This window comes from Giraffa tippelskirchi, chromosome 12 (assembly GCF_054371585.1).
Source record: "Giraffa tippelskirchi isolate mGirTip1 chromosome 12, T2T-mGirTip1v1.2.pri, whole genome shotgun sequence".
In the NCBI taxonomy this organism is placed as follows: Eukaryota; Metazoa; Chordata; class Mammalia; order Artiodactyla; family Giraffidae; genus Giraffa; species Giraffa tippelskirchi.
In genome coordinates, this window is record NC_137286.1 from 70,436,045 (window position 1) to 70,457,806 (window position 21,762).

A 21,762-nucleotide genomic window follows, 5' to 3' on the forward strand; every position below is an offset into this window, starting at 1 on the left:
GCAGGTTGTCCCCAGAGGAAACCCTTACGACGGTGAGGACTCTCACTGCTGTTTCCCAAGGGGTTCCATCGGTGCGTGTCTTCCCCGGAGCGGTCAGGCCGTCTCTAAAGTACACTGGCCATGGGCATTGCCTCTCCTTGGAACTTCCCATGTGTTTCTCTTTTGTATGGAACAGTGATTTTTCTAGAGGGGTTCTGGGCCACAAGGTTGTTGGGTCATTTGCTAGCCTTCTGTCGTGAAGAACGCTTTCCTGGGCGTTGGGGTGGTTTGTTGTTCCAGCTCCCTTTCTTGGCTTCTTTTGGGAGCTGGTGCAACAAGAGGAGCTCAGCCTCTGCCTTCTGGCTGAGATGTCACCCTTCAAACAGCAATGCCTGCCTGGAGATAATGATGGCATTTGCCAAAAGGGCTTCGTTTGGCACATGATATCTTGAAAGGACGTACACCGTCCTTTCAGCTATCAAAGGCTAGTTCAAATGACATAAAAATGAGAACTCTCCAATGGAGTCTTACAGTATGTGGAGAGTCCGAAAAAAAACTCCTTCAGTCATTTCACTGAGAGTCATTGATTGGGGACACCAAGAATATAGGAAGGAATGCAGAAAGAAAAGATGAAATTGTGGTCAGGATCGGGGGGAGGGATGAACAGGGCGTGCTTGCCTTGAATCCAGGCTTTGTTGGGGGGTGGGGGCATAAAGATCGAACGGGTCTGAAACTACAAAGTGGTGATGGTAACACAGTATCACCAGAGTTACACAACAGTGTTCCCAAATTGCAACAATGATGAAAAAGTTTACTAATCCCAACTTAACCAACAAAAATACACAAAACCATACAAAAAATAAAACATCACCAGAAAGGTGGAAACAAACCAAATGCAAAGCAGTTCAGGGGAAAGGAACTCCATGTCCCCTGGGGGCAGACCGTGTTGCCGGCGTCCACAGTGAGCAGACAGGGATGGAGGCTGCAGAGCCGACCGCTCCCCTGGACGTGGTGTTTCCGGCAAGGGCTCTGGGTCTCTGTCCAGAGCGGGGGCTCGTTCTTCCTGCAGGGGCGGGTGAGTCATCGTCGGCGTCTGGGTGTTGCGCGGGAGCCAGGGCAGGCTCTCCCTGCCGAGGCGGTGACTCCTCCTCTGCCTCGGGTTCTCCTGCCAAAGCCCGAGCAGGTACAGGTGCACGTGGAGGTGGAGGTTCTGGCTGAGGGGGTGGGACATCAGTGCCTGGGGCTGGGGGTCCTGCAGGCACGGAGATGCGATCTGCCCGGTGTGCTGGCCTGTACCCAGCTGGCCTGGTGTCTCTGCGAGGGCAAGTCTCGGTTCTCCATCTGCCCTCGGTGGATCCCTGGGTCCTGCACCTGGAGCCACCACCTCTGTAGGCACAGGTCTGGGAAGTGGAGCCTGGTTCCAGTTGGAGGCCAGTGCTAGAGCTGGGGGAGAAGCAAAGTTTGCCCACAGGCCAGCCTTGGCATGTGCGTATCCCGGGACAGAAAGCTTCCAAGAGATTCCCAAAGAATACCCAGGGTCGGATGTCTTTTGGGACTGAAGTGTGCAAGATGGGGGTGGGGGTGTGAGGCCAGCGCTTGCTGCAGGCCCAGCAGCATCTTTCGGGGACTCGTCCCTGTGTAGCTCAGCACCCCCTCCCCACACACTCCCGTGCACCAGCCCCAGCGTCCTCACCTCTGTGCTCTGGCGTGCTGGGCTCCAGGTCCTCCTGCTGCCTCAGAGGCCGGGGTTCTCGGGACTCTGGGTCGGAGCCGGGTGTGCTGAGCTCCGTGGCAGCCTCAGACTGGGCCGCCGGGTGTATCCTGGGTGGTGTCTCGGCAGCAGGCCTTCCCCGCCTCCGCTTCGCCCCCGGTGGGGCTGATGCCTCCGTGGGCACGCTCACCTGGAGCCTGCACTGGGCCTCACGGGCGGGGGGGTGGTGCTCCGACCCCTCCCTCCGGGAGGTGGACGGGGTGTCCCCGTCCTCGGCCTCATCACGTGGGAAGCTCTGCAACGACAGTGACCGTCAGCCAGCCGTGCTGGGAGTTTTCCGAGCTGGGCCTGGCCAGTGGAGCCGCTGCTTCTGCCTGCTCGAACTTCTCTTCCCAGAAGGGTCAGAGACGTGTGTCTGCTCAGATCCCCACCCGGGAGGAAAGAGACCCACCTGAGGGTGTGAGGTCAGCCTGGGCGGCCGGCGCTGCCCGCACTCTCCCCATCCCAGCCAGCCTGCTCTCCCCTGGGGTGTGGACACAACTTGTCCGCAGGCTTCTGACCCCACATCCGCCTGGGCTTCCTTGAGGGAGACACACCCCGAGAAACCCGCATCCACACACACAGGCAAAGGACCCGGTGTTTCCGGGTGGCATGGGAGAGGTGGCCTGGCCCGGCCTGGGGCTCCCCGTGTTACCTTTCTGTTTCTCCGGGCAGAGGGCCAGAGGCCTCTCGGGGGTGCCCTGAGCCAACGTCGACAGGGTGCCCATGCACACTGCCTGTGAGCTCTCCTGAGGCCCCGGCCTCTGGGCAGGGGCAAACAGCAGAACATCCTGGCAGCAAGTGATCTGGCTGGAGGCTCCTCTCCGCTCTGGAGGCCTGGATACCCGGGTTGCGGGTTCTGTTGGGTTCTGTTGCCGGCAGGTGACATCATTTCCTGGGGTTCGTGCTGAGGTCCCTTCCCCAAAACTTCCCAAGGGAATCTCTGGGTTTCTGACTGCTCGACCACCCCCCTTAGGCCATGTGCAGGCACAGTGACAGCCACACAGCCCAGCCCACAGCCCTGGGGAGGCCTGGGTGCAGCCAGGGCCTGAGCTCCGAGGGCCCCGCTGCTCTCAGACCAGGCTTCTTCTTCTCATAAGTGGTGTGGCCCTGGACAAGCATATGCCCCTCAGGGTTTCCCCAGTCTCTCCATCTGCAGAGTGGGGGTCATTCTCCCATCTGTTTCCTAGGTCTGTCAGCCTACGAGCAGCTCCATGCCTTTCCACCTGGGGCCGATATCACGTGGAGCTTGTGCGCTGAGACTTCAGAAAGAAAGACTCCATCCAGGGCTGACACAGCACAGAATGGGGCAGAACGAGGCCTGGATGCGCCGTGGTACCCAGGAAAAGGCACTGCCCCTCCTGACTGTTTTGAGACCCCGCATCCAAGTTGGAGGCCCGAAAGGAAGACTCGAAGGTCTCCCTCTCTTATAGAAAAGAGTAGCCAACTTTCTGGTCCTCTGTTTCCATTGAGATTCTGTTCAAGTGTCCCAGCTCGGCTTCTGCGGGTGGCTGAGCTTCTAATGGCTCCCTGCGTTCTTGTCTTTTCCTCTCCAAACCTTCCGTCCTTTTCCCCCTTCTGGGGTGGATGGGCGCTGTCATTGCTTCTACCTTCGAGACAGATTGATGAAAAGTCTGGACCGTCGACTCCTTTCCTCTCTTTTGTTCCGTGTCTCTCTCTGGCTGTGTCCCTCTCTTTTCCTTTCTCGATTCAGACTGTGTCTTCCTCTTTCTCTCTCGTGTGTGGATGGATGGATGCTAGGAATGCACATGTATATGATTAGATGAGGGTTATGTTTTAGGGATGGGTTAGAGGGAGAGAAAGGCTTTAGGTCGGAGTTGGTCATGGGGGAAGGGTCAAGGGTGGTGGTGGTGTTTCTTGGAATCTGAGTGCTGTGCATTCTTCGTCTCTTTCCATATGAACCCCTTCTCAGATACACCACTTGCAAGGAGTCTCTCATGTTCCGTTTCCTATCTTTTGCATTTGTGAATGCTTAGCTTCTCTGTTGTGAAGAGGTTCCATTGGATGGAAACCCATTGGTGTACTTCGTTTCCCTCTTTCCCTTACTTGAAGAGACCCATTTCTACCTCTGCCCAGCAAATGGCAAGGAGACTCTGATGTTAAGGAGCCTTTGACCTACGCTTCTTTCTAGCTATCTCATGACATCAGTCTTTAGGGTGAGGTTTTTCCCCGATATTGAGGTGGTGTGAGATCAAAACCAATAGCGTTCTTCAGATGTAGCTGTCTGGTTTTCCCATGGACATTTATTGAAGAGGCTTTCTTGTTCGCATTTGGATATTCTCCCCTTCTGTGTCAGAGATGAGTTGACCATGGATGCCGGGGTTTGTTTCTGGACCCTCAACTTTATTCCATCGATCTGGATCTGTGTGTGTTGTTGTATTCCCAATAGCATACTGTCCTGCTGCTGCCGCTGCGGCTAAGTCACTTCAGTCGTGTCTGACTCTGCGCGACCCCATGGCCTGCAGCCTACCAGGCTCCTCCGTCCAGGGCATTTTCCAGGCAAGAGTACTGGAGTGGGTCGCCATCACCTTCTCCGATACTCTCCTGAGGATCCTAGTTTGGTCGTCTAATTTCCTTTCACACAACCTTGGATGTCCGTATCGGGGCTTTTTCGTCGGATTGTATTGACAATTTAGGCTCTTTTCTGTTTCCGTAACCCCTTTTGCAATTCTTTGTTCGGTGCGAAAATGCATTGGCATTTTGGGAGGAATAGCATCCAAGCTGTGGATTGCCTTGTGGGGCTGTGACATCATTTTCCCAATAGGAATTCTTTCAAGCCCTGAGCACAGCTTCTCTTTCCAGTGATTGGTGTGGGCTTGATCTTCCTTCTTCCATCTCTCGCCGTTTTGTGAGAACAGGTCCTTCCTTCCCTTCTGGGTTAGATGGACTCGTGGGTATCACTTCAGTGCATGGCATTGTCAGTGGGGGTGATAATTCCCTTCTCATTGGAAGACTTTGCTGTGAGTATTAGAAATGCAAGTGATTTCTCTTCCCCTCCTCCCTGTCCATCTCTCAGAGCCACCGGGAAACAGAGGCCTCATCCAGGGTCACACAGGCCTGAGGGAGTGCAACTAGACTGTTGTTTCTTCAGGCCCTCCGTGCTGGACATCATCCGGGATACTCTGTGTGTGTCTTCCTCAGTCTGGTGTCCGTTCAGACCTTTCCGTAGTTTTCACAGGCTTGTTGTGTTGGTGTTCATTGCCTGTTTGGAGACACATCCTTGAGAAGCTTTGTGTTTCCACTCATTCGTCTCGCGATGTATGACCTGTCTTTTGCTTTTGTAATGAGGTCTTTCCCACAGTAGATATCTTTGATTTTGCAAAGTCCACTGTATTCTCTGGGTTGTTTTGTGGACTGCCTTTTAGTTTTGTGTGTGAAGACTCAAAGCACGTGTCCGGTTTCTGCTCATTGTTCTTCTAGATTTGTGACAAGTTTTCATGGAAACTTTGTCTAGGGATAACTGGAAGTGAACTCGGTGTAAGGTGTCAAGTCTCCATCTCCATTCATGTCATGCCCTGCAGTTTCCAATTCCCTGTTCCAGAGTGGTTTTGGAGACCTTGTGGGAAGTTTGGTTGCATCGGAGTTTGCATTTCCACCTTGAGTAGATTCCCACTGTTCTGCCCTCAGGGACACTGTCAAGGGGGAGTGAGGAGCAGCCTGCACTTCCAGCAGTGACCACACGGTGGGGCGAGTGCTGCTCTCCCCTCTGGGAGCCGCAGGCCACAGGCCTCCCAGTGAGGAGCCAGCTCTGTGCTCAGCTGAAAGGAGTTAGTCTCTCAGGAGCCTCTGAGCCCTTGCCTTTGGATCACCCAGGGTGGGCATTTACTGTGACAGAAAAAAATTGCCCTGAATTCCATGGACGGAAGAGCCTGGCTGTGCAGAGTTCGTGAGTTGCCGTGAATCAGACACAACTGAGGACACAAAAATTCAATAGACTAAAACACTTTTGGGGGGTGGGGGGAGTGAAAATGGGTGATGTGGGTTTTTTTGTCTTATATAATAGCCAAGGGAAATCTAGTTTAAACCTAAATTCACATAGATGGGTAAGGTATAGCTCTCCGTCACCCTATTAAACAAAAAAACGACTTAAATTTTCTGAAAGTTTATTTAGTAGCTTCCTTGAGCAGTTCATTGTGAAGCTTATTTTTTTATTTTTTCTGTGACATTGGCCTCATTAAAAAGTACGGTTTGCCTTTACTGGATAATTTTGTTCATTGGTTTGTTAGGGAATCTTGGTAAAATTTGAGTTTCCTGGGGAGCATGGTCACATGACCTGGCCCTGGCCAATCGGTGCGTTCCACCTCCCTGGCCACTGTGATTGGCTCCGGACTGGGGCAGTGCCCAATCGGGGCCCAGGGCCGGGCCTCACGTTGGAAGCCAGGGGAAGACGAGCTCTCGTCCTGCTCGGGTAGGGGAAGGGGTGGGGCCGGGGAGGTCAGGCTCCAGCAGTGGGAGGGGCTTGAGGTCCGCCTGCGGCAGTTGGTGACCTTCCTGCTCCCCTCAGGGCAGAGCCGCCGGCCTGAGAATGAGGGCGCTGCTGAGCCCAGGGCTGGGATGGCCCGTTGCTGCTGTGGTCCCAGAGCTCCACCCGAGACCTGAGGGAGGCCGTCTGCCCGTGAGTCCTCTCCCGCTTGTCTGTCAGCTTGTTTGAACCATGCTGGGTTTTCTGCCCAGCCGGCTAAGGGGAGTCCCTGGAAATGCAAGGGTGTGGGTTTTGGCAGACTTCAGGGAAGACATGCCAGATGAGCCTGGGAGACTCCAGCTTAATCTGGATTCAGGAGATATCTCTTCGGGCCAGCTAGTAACTGTAGGATAAGCCTAATGAGTCTTCACAGGATGAAGAGAGTAACGTGCCAAGGTAGCAATCGATGTCCTCATTCGAGAGGATGAAGCTGGTGCTCAGAGAAGGGGGGAACTTGGCCACAGCAAGGAGGTGTGCACCCAGACGGAACCCCCAGATCCGGCCATTTGAGCTCAGGGAGGCCACTGGTGTGGCTTGTCCCTGTGGCAGGGGCCGAGGCACGCGGCCCACCCTGATTCCTGCGGGGGCCTGACTTGGGAAGTGCCATCTGGTAGCTGTGAGACTCACCAAACCAAATTGCACTGGAGAGAGGAAGGACACCTTCCTTCATCCACCCCCCACCCCCGCCGGATTCCCACATACCCTGACCCCTTTCTCTGGATTTCGGAGCCATTTCCAGAGTCCCGCTCATATGACCTCATTCGAAGTGCACTGTGGACGAGCTGCCATCTGCAGCTGCTACCGCAGCAGCCAAGGGCTTTAGCTCCCGAGTACCTCCCTTCCTTTGGAACTTGGGGGCCCTCTACTCCCCACTTGCACACCACAGACCTTTGCTGAGGATTGTGGGGACCCTCACTCAGTTTGCAGCACGTTGTAGCCATCCCTGTCCTCTCAATACCTCCCTTGCAACTCAGCTTGTGAGCTCCTTTGGAGCAGCGTGGCCCACCTGGCTGCAACGGCAGAGACACAGCTGACAGTGAAACAACAGCTTCGATCTGACAGCCGGAAAGCGCTGTCAAAAGGGACCTCCCTCTTCACACCGTAGAGGCTGTAGGAGCCGCCAGGGTTTGGGAACCAGTGCTGGGGCCAAAATGACTCCACAGCTGTTTTCCTTCCTGGGGAGGGTTCTGGCTCGAGTGGGAATGGCTCAAGTCTCCTAAGATTCTGAAAGCCCCCTGTGTGCAGATTCACGGTACACAGAGAGGAGAAGGTGGAGTCCTGCCCTGGAGGTGGTCACAGCTCACGGATGAGCCAGGCAGGCAGGCAGGCAGGCAGGCAGGGCATGAGAACACCTGAGCTGCCTTCATGAGTGAATGGTGTGGGGGCAGAGGAAGAGAAGCCGGTCTGCTCCCTCATGTGGTGCCCAGGGCAGGTTTTCCCCAGAGGAAACCCTTACGACGGTGAGGACTCTCACTGCTGTTTCCCAAGGGGTTCCGTCGGTGCGTGTCTTCCCCGGAGCGGTCAGGCCGTCTCTAAAGTACACCGGCCATGGGCATTGCCTCTCCTTGGAACTTCCCATGTGTTTCTCTTTTGTATGGAACAGTGATTTTTCTAGAGGGGTTCTGGGCCACAAGGTTGTTGGGTCATTTGCTAGCCTTCTGTCGTGAAGAACGCTTTCCTGGGCGTTGGGGTGGTTTGTTGTTCCAGCTCCCTTTCTTGGCTTCTTTTGGGAGCTGGTGCAACAAGAGGAGCTCAGCCTCTGCCTTCTGGCTGAGATGTCACCCTTCAAACAGCAATGCCTGCCTGGAGATAATGATGGCATTTGCCAAAAGGGCTTCGTTTGGCACATGATATCTTGAAAGGACGTACACCGTCCTTTCAGCTATCAAAGGCTAGTTCAAATGACATAAAAATGAGAACTCTCCAATGGAGTCTTACAGTAGGTGGAGAGTCCGAAAAAAAACTCCTTCAGTCATTTCACTGAGAGTCATTGATTGGGGACACCAAGAATATAGGAAGGAATGCAGAAAGAAAAGATGAAATTGTGGTCAGGATCGGGGGGAGGGATGAACAGGGCGTGCTTGCCTTGAATCCAGGCTTTGTTGGGGGGTGGGGGCATAAAGATCGAACGGGTCTGAAACTACAAAGTGGTGATGGTAACACAGTATCACCAGAGTTACACAACAGTGTTCCCAAATTGCAACAATGATGAAAAAGTTTACTAATCCCAACTTAACCAACAAAAATACACGAAACCATACAAAAAATAAAACATCACCAGAAAGGTGGAAACAAACCAAATGCAAAGCAGTTCAGGGGAAAGGAACTCCATGTCCCTTGGGGGCAGACCGTGTTGCCGGCGTCCACAGTGAGCAGACAGGGATGGAGGCTGCAGAGCCGACCGCTCCCCTGGACGTGGTGTTTCCGGCAAGGGCTCTGGGTCTCTGTCCAGAGCGGGGGCTCGTTCTTCCTGCAGGGGCGGGTGAGTCATCGTCGGCGTCTGGGTGTTGCGCGGGAGCCAGGGCAGGCTCTCCCTGCCGAGGCGGTGACTCCTCCTCTGCCTCGGGTTCTCCTGCCAAAGCCCGAGCAGGTACAGGTGCACGTGGAGGTGGAGGTTCTGGCTGAGGGGGTGGGACATCAGTGCCTGGGGCTGGGGGTCCTGCAGGCACGGAGATGCGATCTGCCCGGTGTGCTGGCCAGTACCCAGCTGGCCTGGTGTCTCTGCGAGGGCAAGTCTCGGTTCTCCATCTGCCCTCGGTGGATCCCTGGGTCCTGCACCTGGAGCCACCACCTCTGTAGGCACAGGTCTGGGAAGTGGAGCCTGGTTCCAGTTGGAGGCCAGTGCAAGAGCTGGGGGAGAAGCAAAGTTTGCCCACAGGCCAGCCTTGGCATGTGCGTATCCCGGGACAGAAAGCTTCCAAGAGATTCCCAAAGAATACCCAGGGTCGGATGTCTTTTGGGACTGAAGTGTGCAAGATGGGGGTGGGGGTGTGAGGCCAGCGCTTGCTGCAGGCCCAGCAGCATCTTTCGGGGACTCGTCCCTGTGTAGCTCAGCACCCCCTCCCCACACACTCCCGTGCACCAGCCCCAGCGTCCTCACCTCTGTGCTCTGGCGTGCTGGGCTCCAGGTCCTCCTGCTGCCTCAGAGGCCGGGGCTCTCGGGACTCTGGGTCGGAGCCGGGTGTGCTGAGCTCCGTGGCAGCCTCAGACTGGGCCGCCGGGTGTATCCTGGGCGGTGTCTCGGCAGCAGGCCTTCCCCGCCTCCGCTTCGGCCCCGGTGGGGCTGATGCCTCCGTGGGCACGCTCACCTGGAGCCTGCACTGGGCCTCACGGGCGGGGGGGTGGTGCTCCGACCCCTCCCTCCGGGAGGTGGACGGGGTGTCCCCGTCCTCGGCCTCATCACGTGGGAAGCTCTGCAACGACAGTGACCGTCAGCCAGCCGTGCTGGGAGTTTTCCGAGCTGGGCCTGGCCAGTGGAGCCGCTGCTTCTGCCTGCTCGAACTTCTCTTCCCAGAAGGGTCAGAGACGTGTGTCTGCTCAGATCCCCACCCGGGAGGAAAGAGACCCACCTGAGGGTGTGAGGTCAGCCTGGGCGGCCGGCGCTGCCCGCACTCTCCCCATCCCAGCCAGCCTGCTCTCCCCTGGGGTGTGGACACAACTTGTCCGCAGGCTTCTGACCCCACATCCGCCTGGGCTTCCTTGAGGGAGACACACCCCGAGAAACCCGCATCCACACACACAGGCAAAGGACCCGGTGTTTCCGGGTGGCATGGGAGAGGTGGCCTGGCCCGGCCTGGGGCTCCCCGTGTTACCTTTCTGTTTCTCCGGGCAGAGGGCCAGAGGCCTCTCGGGGGTGCCCTGAGCCAACGTCGACAGGGTGCCCACGCACACTGCCTGTGAGCTCTCCTGAGGCCCCGGCCTCTGGGCAGGGGCAAACAGCAGAACATCCTGGCAGCAAGTGATCTGGCTGGAGGCTCCTCTCCGCTCTGGAGGCCTGGATACCCGGGTTGCGGGTTCTGTTGGGTTCTGTTGCCGGCAGGTGACATCATTTCCTGGGGTTCGTGCTGAGGTCCCTTCCCCAAAACTTCCCAAGGGAATCTCTGGGTTTCTGACTGCTCGACCACCCCCCTTAGGCCATGTGCAGGCACAGTGACAGCCACACAGCCCAGCCCACAGCCCTGGGGAGGCCTGGGTGCAGCCAGGGCCTGAGCTCCGAGGGCCCCGCTGCTCTCAGACCAGGCTTCTTCTTCTCATAAGTGGTGTGGCCCTGGACAAGCATATGCCCCTCAGGGTTTCCCCAGTCTCTCCATCTGCAGAGTGGGGGTCATTCTCCCATCTGTTTCCTAGGTCTGTCAGCCTACGAGCAGCTCCATGCCTTTCCACCTGGGGCCGATATCACGTGGAGCTTGTGCGCTGAGACTTCAGAAAGAAAGACTCCATCCAGGGCTGACACAGCACAGAATGGGGCAGAACGAGGCCTGGATGCGCCGTGGTACCCAGGAAAAGGCACTGCCCCTCCTGACTGTTTTGAGACCCCGCATCCAAGTTGGAGGCCCGAAAGGAAGACTCGAAGGTCTCCCTCTCTTATAGAAAAGAGTAGCCAACTTTCTGGTCCTCTGTTTCCATTGAGATTCTGTTCAAGTGTCCCAGCTCGGCTTCTGCGGGTGGCTGAGCTTCTAATGGCTCCCTGCGTTCTTGTCTTTTCCTCTCCAAACCTTCCGTCCTTTTCCCCCTTCTGGGGTGGATGGGCGCTGTCATTGCTTCTACCTTCGAGACAGATTGATGAAAAGTCTGGACCGTCGACTCCTTTCCTCTCTTTGGTTCCGTGTCTCTCTCTGGCTGTGTCCCTCTCTTTTCCTTTCTCGATTCAGACTGTGTCTTCCTCTTTCTCTCTCGTGTGTGGATGGATGGATGCTAGGAATGCACACGTATATGATTAGATGAGGGTTATGTTTTAGGGATGGGTTAGAGGGAGAGAAAGGCTTTAGGTCGGAGTTGGTCATGGGGGAAGGGTCAAGGGTGGTGGTGGTGTTTCTTGGAATCTGAGTGCTGTGCATTCTTCGTCTCTTTCCATATGAACCCCTTCTCAGATACACCACTTGCAAGGAGTCTCTCATGTTCCGTTTCCTATCTTTTGCATTTGTGAATGCTTAGCTTCTCTGTTGTGAAGAGGTTCCATTGGATGGAAACCCATTGGTGTACTTCGTTTCCCTCTTTCCCTTACTTGAAGAGACCCATTTCTACCTCTGCCCAGCAAATGGCAAGGAGACTCTGATGTTAAGGAGCCTTTGACCTACGCTTCTTTCTAGCTATCTCATGACATCAGTCTTTAGGGTGAGGTTTTTCCCCGATATTGAGGTGGTGTGAGATCAAAACCAATAGCGTTCTTCAGATGTAGCTGTCTGGTTTTCCCATGGACATTTATTGAAGAGGCTTTCTTGTTCGCATTTGGATATTCTCCCCTTCTGTGTCAGAGATGAGTTGACCATGGATGCCGGGGTTTGTTTCTGGACCCTCAACTTTATTCCATCGATCTGGATCTGTGTGTGTTGTTGTATTCCCAATAGCATACTGTCCTGCTGCTGCCGCTGTGGCTAAGTCACTTCAGTCGTGTCTGACTCTGCGCGACCCCATGGCCTGCAGCCTACCAGGCTCCTCCGTCCAGGGCATTTTCCAGGCAAGAGTACTGGAGTGGGTCGCCATCACCTTCTCCGATACTCTCCTGAGGATCCTAGTTTGGTCGTCTAATTTCCTTTCACACAACCTTGGATGTCCGTATCGGGGCTTTTTCGTCGGATTGTATTGACAATTTAGGCTCTTTTCTGTTTCCGTAACCCCTTTTGCAATTCTTTGTTCGGTGCGAAAATGCATTGGCATTTTGGGAGGAATAGCATCCAAGCTGTGGATTGCCTTGTGGGGCTGTGACATCATTTTCCCAATAGGAATTCTTTCAAGCCCTGAGCACAGCTTCTCTTTCCAGTGATTGGTGTGGGCTTGATCTTCCTTCTTCCATCTCTCGCCGTTTTGTGAGAACAGGTCCTTCCTTCCCTTCTGGGTTAGATGGACTCGTGGGTATCACTTCAGTGCATGGCATTGTCAGTGGGGGTGATAATTCCCTTCTCATTGGAAGACTTTGCTGTGAGTATTAGAAATGCAAGTGATTTCTCTTCCCCTCCTCCCTGTCCATCTCTCAGAGCCACCGGGAAACAGAGGCCTCATCCAGGGTCACACAGGCCTGAGGGAGTGCAACTAGACTGTTGTTTCTTCAGGCCCTCCGTGCTGGACATCATCCGGGATACTCTGTGTGTGTCTTCCTCAGTCTGGTGTCACTTCAGACCTTTCCCTAGTTTTCACAGGCTTGTTGTGTTGGTGTTCATTGTCTGTTTGGAGACACATCCTTGAGAAGCTTTGTGTTTCCACTCATTCGTCTCGCGATGTATGACCTGTCTTTTGCTTTTGTAATGAGGTCTTTCCCACAGTAGATATCTTTGATTTTGCAAAGTCCACTGTATTCTCTGGGTTGTTTTGTGGACTGCCTTTTAGTTTTGTGTGTGAAGACTCAAAGCACGTGTCCGGTTTCTGCTCATTGTTCTTCTAGATTTGTGACAAGTTTTCATGGAAACTTTGTCTAGGGATAACTGGAAGTGAACTCGGTGTAAGGTGTCAAGTCTCCATCTCCATTCATGTCATGCCCTGCAGTTTCCAATTCCCTGTTCCAGAGTGGTTTTGGAGACCTTGTGGGAAGTTTGGTTGCATCGGAGTTTGCATTTCCACCTTGAGTAGATTCCCACTGTTCTGCCCTCAGGGACACTGTCAAGGGGGAGTGAGGAGCAGCCTGCACTTCCAGCAGTGACCACACGGTGGGGAGAGTGCTGCTCTCCCCTCTGGGAGCCGCAGGCCACAGGCCTCCCAGTGAGGAGCCAGCTCTGTGCTCAGCTGAAAGGAGTTAGTCTCTCAGGAGCCTCTGAGCCCTTGCCTTTGGATCACCCAGGGTGGGCATTTACTGTGACAGAAAAAAATTGCCCTGAATTCCATGGACGGAAGAGCCTGGCTGTGCAGAGTTCGTGAGTTGCCGTGAATCAGACACAACTGAGGACACAAAAATTCAATAGACTAAAACACTTTTGGGGGGTGGGGGGAGTGAAAGGGGGTGATGTGGGTTTTTTTGTCTTATATAATAGCCAAGGGAAATCTAGTTTAAACCTAAATTGACATAGATGGGTAAGGTATAGCTCTCCGTCACCCTATTAAACAAAAAAACGACTTAAATTTTCTGAAAATTTATTTAGTAGCTTCCTTGAGCAGTTCATTGTGAAGCATTTTTTATTTTTTCTGTGACATTGGCCTCATTAAAAAGTACGGTTTGCCTTTACTGGATAATTTTGTTCATTGGTTTGTTAGGGAATCTTGGTAAAATTTGAGTTTCCTGGGGAGCATGGTCACATGACCTGGCCCTGGCCAATCGGTGCGTTCCACCTCCCTGGCCACTGTGATTGGCTCCGGACTGGGGCAGTGCCCAATCGGGGCCCAGGGCCGGGCCTCACGTTGGAAGCCAGGGGAAGACGAGCTCTCGTCCTGCTGGGGTAGGGGAAGGGGTGGGGCCGGGGGAGGTCAGGCTCCAGCAGTGGGAGGGGCTTGAGGTCCGCCTGCAGCAGTTGGTGACCTTCCTGCTCCCCTCAGGGCAGAGCCGCCGGCCTGAGAATGAGGGCGCTGCTGAGCCCAGGGGCTGGGATGGCCCGTTGCTGCTGTGGTCCCAGAGCTCCACCCGAGACCTGAGGGAGGCCGTCTGCCCGTGAGTCCTCTCCCGCTTGTCTGTCAGCTTGTTTGAACCATGCTGGGTTTTCTGCCCAGCTGGCTAAGGGGTGTCCCTGGAAATGCAAGGGTGTGGGTTTTGGCAGACTTCAGGGAAGACATGCCAGATGAGCCTGGGAGACTCCAGCTTAATCTGGATTCAGGAGATATCTCTTCGGGCCAGCTAGTAACTGTAGGATAAGCCTAATGAGTCTTCACAGGATGAAGAGAGTAACGTGCCAAGGTAGCAATCGATGTCCTCATTCGAGAGGATGAAGCTGGTGCTCAGAGAAGGGGGGAACTTGGCCACAGCAAGGAGGTGTGCACCCAGACGGAACCCCCAGATCCGGCCATTTGAGCTCAGGGAGGCCACTGGTGTGGCTTGTCCCTGTGGCAGGGGCCGAGGCACGCGGCCCACCCTGATTCCTGCGGGGGCCTGACTTGGGAAGTGCCATCTGGTAGCTTTGAGACTCACCAAACCAAATTGCACTGGAGAGAGGAAGGACACCTTCCTTCATCCACCCCCCACCCCCGCCGGATTCCCACATACCCTGACCCCTTTCTCTGGATTTCGGAGCCATTTCCAGAGTCCCGCTCATATGACCTCATTCGAAGTGCACTGTGGACGAGCTGCCATCTGCAGCTGCTACCACAGCAGCCAAGGGCTTTAGCTCCCGAGTACCTCCCTTCCTTTGGAACTTGGGGGCCCTCTACTCCCCACTTGCACACCACAGACCTTTGCTGAGGATTGTGGGGACCCTCACTCAGTTTGCAGCACGTTGTAGCCATCCCTGTCCTCTCAATACCTCCCTTGCAACTCAGCTTGTGAGCTCCTTTGGAGCAGCGTGGCCCACCTGGCTGCAACGGCAGAGACACAGCTGACAGTGAAACAACAGCTTCGATCTGACAGCCGGAAAGCGCTGTCAAAAGGGACCTCCCTCTTCACACCGTAGAGGCTGTAGGAGCCGCCAGGGTTTGGGAACCAGTGCTGGGGCCAAAATGACTCCACAGCTGTTTTCCTTCCTGGGGAGGGTTCTGGCTCGAGTGGGAATGGCTCAAGTCTCCTAAGATTCTGAAAGCCCCCTGTGTGCAGATTCACGGTACACAGAGAGGAGAAGGTGGAGTCCTGCCCTGGAGGTGGTCACAGCTCACGGATGAGCCAGGCAGGCAGGCAGGCAGGCAGGGCATGAGAACACCTGAGCTGCCTTCATGAGTGAATGGTGTGGGGGCAGAGGAAGAGAAGCCGGTCTGCTCCCTCATGTGGTGCCCAGGGCAGGTTGTCCCCAGAGGAAACCCTTACGACGGTGAGGACTCTCACTGCTGTTTCCCAAGGGGTTCCGTCGGTGCGTGTCTTCCCCGGAGCGGTCAGGCCGTCTCTAAAGTACACCGGCCATGGGCATTGCCTCTCCTTGGAACTTCCCATGTGTTTCTCTTTTGTATGGAACAGTGATTTTTCTAGAGGGGTTCTGGGCCACAAGGTTGTTGGGTCATTTGCTAGCCTTCTGTCGTGAAGAACGCTTTCCTGGGCGTTGGGGTGGTTTGTTGTTCCAGCTCCCTTTCTTGGCTTCTTTTGGGAGCTGGTGCAACAAGAGGAGCTCAGCCTCTGCCTTCTGGCTGAGATGTCACCCTTCAAACAGCAATGCCTGCCTGGAGATAATGATGGCATTTGCCAAAAGGGCTTCGTTTGGCACATGATATCTTGAAAGGACGTACACCGTCCTTTCAGCTATCAAAGGCTAGTTCAAATGACATAAAAATGAGAACTCTCCAATGGAGTCTTACAGTAGGTGGAGAGTCCGAAAAAAAACTCCTTCAGTCATTTCACTGAGAGTCATTGATTGGGGACACCAAGAATATAGGAAGGAATGCAGAAAGAAAAGATGAAATTGTGGTCAGGATCGGGGGGAGGGATGAACAGGGCGTGCTTGCCTTGAATCCAGGCTTTGTTGGGGGGTGGGGGCATAAAGATCGAACGGGTCTGAAACTACAAAGTGGTGATGGTAACACAGTATCACCAGAGTTACACAACAGTGTTCCCAAATGCAACAATGATGAAAAAGTTTACTAATCCCAACTTAACCAACAAAAATACACGAAACCATACAAAAAATAAAACATCACCAGAAAGGTGGAAACAAACCAAATGCAAAGCAGTTCAGGGGAAAGGAACTCCATGTCCCCTGGGGGCAGACCGTGTTGCCGGCGTCCACGGTGAGCAGACAGGGATGGAGGCTGCAGAGCCGACCGCTCCCCTGGACGTGGTGTTTCCGGCAAGGGCTCTGGGTCTCTGTCCAGAGCGGGGGCTCGTTCTTCCTGCAGGGGCGGGTGAGTCATCGTCGGCGTCTGGGTGTTGCGCGGGAGCCAGGGCAGGCTCTCCCTGCCGAGGCGGTGACTCCTCCTCTGCCTCGGGTTCTCCTGCCAAAGCCCGAGCAGGTACAGGTGCACGTGGAGGTGGAGGTTCTGGCTGAGGGGGTGGGACATCAGTGCCTGGGGCTGGGGGTCCTGCAGGCACGGAGATGCGATCTGCCCGGTGTGCTGGCCAGTACCCAGCTGGCCTGGTGTCTCTGCGAGGGCAAGTCTCGGTTCTCCATCTGCCCTCGGTGGATCCCTGGGTCCTGCACCTGGAGCCACCACCTCTGTAGGCACAGGTCTGGGAAGTGGAGCCTGGTTCCAGTTGGAGGCCAGTGCTAGAGCTGGGGGAGAAGCAAAGTTTGCCCACAGGCCAGCCTTGGCATGTGCGTATCCCGGGACAGAAAGCTTCCAAGAGATTCCCAAAGAATACCCAGGGTCGGATGTCTTTTGGGACTGAAGTGTGCAAGATGGGGGTGGGGGTGTGAGGCCAGCGCTTGCTGCAGGCCCAGCAGCATCTTTCGGGGACTCGTCCCTGTGTAGCTCAGCACCCCCTCCCCACACACTCCCGTGCACCAGCCCCAGCGTCCTCACCTCTGTGCTCTGGCGTGCTGGGCTCCAGGTCCTCCTGCTGCCTCAGAGGCCGGGGCTCTCGGGACTCTGGGTCGGAGCCGGGTGTGCTGAGCTCCGTGGCAGCCTCAGACTGGGCCGCCGGGTGTATCCTGGGCGGTGTCTCGGCAGCAGGCCTTCCCCGCCTCCGCTTCGCCCCCGGTGGGGCTGATGCCTCCGTGGGCACGCTCACCTGGAGCCTGCACTGGGCCTCACGGGCGGGGGGGTGGTGCTCCGACCCCTCCCTCCGGGAGGTGGACGGGGTGTCCCCGTCCTCGGCCTCATCACGTCGGAAGCTCTGCAACGACAGTGACCGTCAGCCAGCCGTGCTGGGAGTTTTCCGAGCTGGGCCTGGCCAGTGGAGCCGCTGCTTCTGCCTGCATGAACTTCTCTTCCCAGAAGGGTCAGAGACGTGTGTCTGCTCAGATCCCCACCCGGGAGGAAAGAGACCCACCTGAGGGTGTGAGGTCAGCCTGGGTGGCCGGCGCTGCCCGCACTCTCCCCATCCCAGCCAGCCTGCTCTCCCCTGGGGTGTGGACACAACTTGTCCGCAGGCTTCTGACCCCACATCCGCCTGGGCTTCCTTGAGGGAGACACACCCCGAGAAACCCGCATCCACACACACAGGCAAAGGACCCGGTGTTTCCGGGTGGCATGGGAGAGGTGGCCTGGCCCGGCCTGGGGCTCCCCGTGTTACCTTTCTGTTTCTCCGGGCAGAGGGCCAGAGGCCTCTCGGGGGTGCCCTGAGCCAACGTCGACAGGGTGCCCACGCACACTGCCTGTGAGCTCTCCTGAGGCCCCGGCCTCTGGGCAGGGGCAAACAGCAGAACATCCTGGCAGCAAGTGATCTGGCTGGAGGCTCCTCTCCGCTCTGGAGGCCTGGATACCCGGGTTGCGGGTTCTGTTGGGTTCTGTTGCCGGCAGGTGACATCATTTCCTGGGGTTCGTGCTGAGGTCCCTTCCCCAAAACTTCCCAAGGGAATCTCTGGGTTTCTGACTGCTCGACCACCCCCCTTAGGCCATGTGCAGGCACAGTGACAGCCACACAGCCCAGCCCACAGCCCTGGGGAGGCCTGGGTGCAGCCAGGGCCTGAGCTCCGAGGGCCCCGCTGCTCTCAGACCAGGCTTCTTCTTCTCATAAGTGGTGTGGCCCTGGACAAGCATATGCCCCTCAGGGTTTCCCCAGTCTCTCCATCTGCAGAGTGGGGGTCATTCTCCCATCTGTTTCCTAGGTCTGTCAGCCTACGAGCAGCTCCATGCCTTTCCACCTGGGGCCGATATCACGTGGAGCTTGTGCGCTGAGACTTCAGAAAGAAAGACTCCATCCAGGGCTGACACAGCACAGAATGGGGCAGAACCAGGCCTGGATGCGCCGTGGTACCCAGGAAAAGGCACTGCCCCTCCTGACTGTTTTGAGACCCCACATCCAAGTTGGAGGCCCGAAAGGAAGACTCGAAGGTCTCCCTCTCTTATAGAAAAGAGTAGCCAACTTTCTGGTCCTCTGTTTCCATTGAGATTCTGTTCAAGTGTCCCAGCTCGGCTTCTGCGGGTGGCTGAGCTTCTAATGGCTCCCTGCGTTCTTGTCTTTTCCTCTCCAAACCTTCCGTCCTTTTCCCCCTTCTGGGGTGGATGGGCGCTGTCATTGTTTCTACCTTCGAGACAGATTGATGAAAAGTCTGGACCGTCGACTCCTTTCCTCTCTTTGGTTCCGTGTCTCTCTCTGGCTGTGTCCCTCTCTTTTCCTTTCTCGATTCAGACTGTGTCTTCCTCTTTCTCTCTCGTGTGTGGATGGATGGATGCTAGGAATGCACATGTATATGATTAGATGAGGGTTATGTTTTAGGGATGGGTTAGAGGGAGAGAAAGGCTTTAGGTCGGAGTTGGTCATGGGGGAAGGGTCAAGGGTGGTGGTGGTGTTTCTTGGAATCTGAGTGCTGTGCATTCTTCGTCTCTTTCCATATGAACCCCTTCTCAGATACACCACTTGCAAGGAGTCTCTCATGTTCCGTTTCCTATCTTTTGCATTTGTGAATGCTTAGCTTCTCTGTTGTGAAGAGGTTCCATTGGATGGAAACCCATTGGTGTACTTCGTTTCCCTCTTTCCCTTACTTGAAGAGACCCATTTCTACCTCCGCCCAGCAAATGGCAAGGAGACTCTGATGTTAAGGAGCCTTTGACCTACGCTTCTTTCTAGCTATCTCATGACATCAGTCTTTAGGGTGAGGATTTTCCCCGATATTGAGGTGGTGTGAGATCAAAACCAATAGCGTTCTTCAGATGTAGCTGTCTGGTTTTCCCATGGACATTTATTGAAGAGGCTTTCTTGTTCGCATTTGGATATTCTCCCCTTCTGTGTCAGAGATGAGTTGACCATGGATGCCGGGGTTTGTTTCTGGACCCTCAACTTTATTCCATCGATCTGGATCTGTGTGTGTTGTTGTATTCCCAATAGCATACTGTCCTGCTGCTGCCGCTGCGGCTAAGTCACTTCAGTCGTGTCTGACTCTGCGTGACCCCATGGCCTGCAGCCTACCAGGCTCCTCCGTCCAGGGCATTTTCCAGGCAAGAGTACTGGAGTGGGTCGCCATCGCCTTCTCCGATACTCTCCTGAGGATCCTAGTTTGGTCGTCTAATTTCCTTTCACACAACCTTGGATGTCCGTATCGGGGCTTTTTCGTCGGATTGTATTGACAATTTAGGCTCTTTTCTGTTTCCGTAACCCCTTTTGCAATTCTTTGTTCGGTGCGAAAATGCATTGGCATTTTGGGAGGAATAGCATCCAAGCTGTGGATTGCCTTGTGGGGCTGTGACATCATTTTCCCAATAGGAATTCTTTCAAGCCCTGAGCACAGCTTCTCTTTCCAGTGATTGGTGTGGGCTTGATCTTCCTTCTTCCATCTCTCGCCGTTTTGTGAGAACAGGTCCTTCCTTCCCTTCTGGGTTAGATGGACTCGTGGGTATCACTTCAGTGCATGGCATTGTCAGTGGGGGTGATAATTCCCTTCTCATTGGAAGACTTTGCTGTGAGTATTAGAAATGCAAGTGATTTCTCTTCCCCTCCTCCCTGTCCATCTCTCAGAGCCACCGGGAAACAGAGGCCTCATCCAGGGTCACACAGGCCTGAGGGAGTGCAACTAGACTGTTGTTTCTTCAGGCCCTCCGTGCTGGACATCATCCGGGATACTCTGTGTGTGTCTTCCTCAGTCTGGTGTCCGTTCAGACCTTTCCGTAGTTTTCACAGGCTTGTTGTGTTGGTGTTCATTGCCTGTTTGGAGACACATCCTTGAGAAGCTTTGTGTTTCCACTCATTCGTCTCGCGATGTATGACCTGTCTTTTGCTTTTGTAATGAGGTCTTTCCCACAGTAGATATCTTTGATTTTGCAAAGTCCACTGTATTCTCTGGGTTGTTTTGTGGACTGCCTTTTAGTTTTGTGTGTGAAGACTCAAAGCACGTGTCCGGTTTCTGCTCATTGTTCTTCTAGATTTGTGACAAGTTTTCATGGAAACTTTGTCTAGGGATAACTGGAAGTGAACTCGGTGTAAGGTGTCAAGTCTCCATCTCCATTCATGTCATGCCCTGCAGTTTCCAATTCCCTGTTCCAGAGTGGTTTTGGAGACCTTGTGGGAAGTTTGGTTGCATCGGAGTTTGCATTTCCACCTTGAGTAGATTCCCACTGTTCTGCCCTCAGGGACACTGTCAAGGGGGAGTGAGGAGCAGCCTGCACTTCCAGCAGTGACCACACGGTGGGGCGAGTGCTGCTCTCCCCTCTGGGAGCCGCAGGCCACAGGCCTCCCAGTGAGGAGCCAGCTCTGTGCTCAGCTGAAAGGAGTTAGTCTCTCAGGAGCCTCTGAGCCCTTGCCTTTGGATCACCCAGGGTGGGCATTTACTGTGACAGAAAAAAATTGCCCTGAATTCCATGGACGGAAGAGCCTGGCTGTGCAGAGTTCGTGAGTTGCCGTGAATCAGACACAACTGAGGACACAAAAATTCAATAGACTAAAACACTTTTGGGGGGTGGGGGGAGTGAAAATGGGTGATGTGGGTTTTTTTGTCTTATATAATAGCCAAGGGAAATCTAGTTTAAACCTAAATTCACATAGATGGGTAAGGTATAGCTCTCCGTCACCCTATTAAACAAAAAAACGACTTAAATTTTCTGAAAGTTTATTTAGTAGCTTCCTTGAGCAGTTCATTGTGAAGCTTATTTTTTTTTTTTTCTGTGACATTGGCCTCATTAAAAAGTACGGTTTGCCTTTACTGGATAATTTTGTTCATTGGTTTGTTAGGGAATCTTGGTAAAATTTGAGTTTCCTGGGGAGCATGGTCACATGACCTGGCCCTGGCCAATCGGTGCGTTCCACCTCCCTGGCCACTGTGATTGGCTCCGGACTGGGGCAGTGCCCAATCGGGGCCCAGGGCCGGGCCTCACGTTGGAAGCCAGGGGAAGACGAGCTCTCGTCCTGCTCGGGTAGGGGAAGGGGTGGGGCCGGGGAGGTCAGGCTCCAGCAGTGGGAGGGGCTTGAGGTCCGCCTGCGGCAGTTGGTGACCTTCCTGCTCCCCTCAGGGCAGAGCCGCCGGCCTGAGAATGAGGGCGCTGCTGAGCCCAGGGCTGGGATGGCCCGTTGCTGCTGTGGTCCCAGAGCTCCACCCGAGACCTGAGGGAGGCCGTCTGCCCGTGAGTCCTCTCCCGCTTGTCTGTCAGCTTGTTTGAACCATGCTGGGTTTTCTGCCCAGCCGGCTAAGGGGAGTCCCTGGAAATGCAAGGGTGTGGGTTTTGGCAGACTTCAGGGAAGACATGC

The 21,762-nt window shown here is 54.9% G+C and overlaps 1 long non-coding RNA gene across 1 annotated transcript in view; it reads left to right on the forward strand.

Moving 5' to 3' along the window:
• The first annotated feature begins 6,145 nt into the window (after positions 1–6,145).
• LOC145529707 (uncharacterized) overlaps positions 6,146–21,762 on the forward strand; it is a 1,704,434-nt gene continuing 1,688,817 nt past the window's right edge. The window contains exons 1-3 of the long non-coding RNA XR_014071296.1: positions 6,146–6,365; positions 13,893–14,004; positions 21,528–21,638. This is a non-coding gene — a long non-coding RNA (uncharacterized LOC145529707). The remainder of the gene's footprint in view (positions 6,366–13,892; positions 14,005–21,527; positions 21,639–21,762) is intronic.